A 1,018-nucleotide genomic window follows, 5' to 3' on the forward strand; every position below is an offset into this window, starting at 1 on the left:
AAAGAGAGATGTAAGAAAATAAAACTTTTTCCCTATCGTTTTTTTTTCCCGTTTAATTTTCAATCGAATAATTATTATTATTATTATTTCAACAAAAAGGTAAAAACGAATTTTTTTTTTTTTTATATATATATCCGTTACAAAAAATAGTTAGTTTAATAGTTTTCCAAATCTTTAGTTGGAAAAGTTTCCCCCCCCCCGAAAAGTTTAAACGGGTAATACATTTTTATCCGAGGAGGTTTAAAAGAAAATTTTTTTTTTTTTTTTTTTTTTTCGTGAATTATTTGTTTTTGCACGCCATAAAAATATTATTATTATTATTATCATTATTTTCCATACGTTCGTTCTAGTTTTATTTTAAAATTTATCGTTTTTGTGTAAAAAAAAAAAAAAAAATTTCTAGAAAATTATTCGGGAAAAATTCATTTTAAAAATTATTAATTATTATTTTTTTTTCCCCTTCGTGTCTGAGGGGCGCCGAACACGTAAATATCATTACGTAAAAATTTAAGTCACCCGAAAGTTGGGGGGAGGGGAATTTTTTAATTTAGATTTATATAAAAAAAGAGAAAAACAAATTAAAATTTTTTTTAATGAAGAAAATAAAAAAATAAATCCGGTTAGTTTCGTTAACGGTTGGAAAATTTTTTTTACTACCTTATAAAGTTATAAAAGTTGAATAAAATTAAAAACACCAACACGAAAAAGACATAGAAAATTTTAAATTGATAATAATAATAATAATAATGATTAAAAAAAAAATATTTGTTTAAGGTAGGCTGTGTAAAAGTCATAGAGTAATAAATGGAAACAGCACTTTTCTAACGCCCACAATTTTTTCTTTTTCTTTTTTTTTTTAAATACCTTGAAATAGTTTAATTTGATTTTTCTACGTATTACATAGAGATAAGGCAAATAGTTTTTATAGTCGAAATAATAATAATAATAATTAAAAAGAAAAGGGAAAATTTAAAATTGAGAAAAAAGAAAATTTTTCGAAGACATTAGAAATCTAGGA

The sequence above is a fragment of the Pediculus humanus genome, genomic scaffold (assembly GCF_000006295.1).
Source record: "Pediculus humanus corporis 1103172108310 genomic scaffold, whole genome shotgun sequence".
Lineage (NCBI taxonomy): Eukaryota > Metazoa > Arthropoda > Insecta > Psocodea > Pediculidae > Pediculus > Pediculus humanus.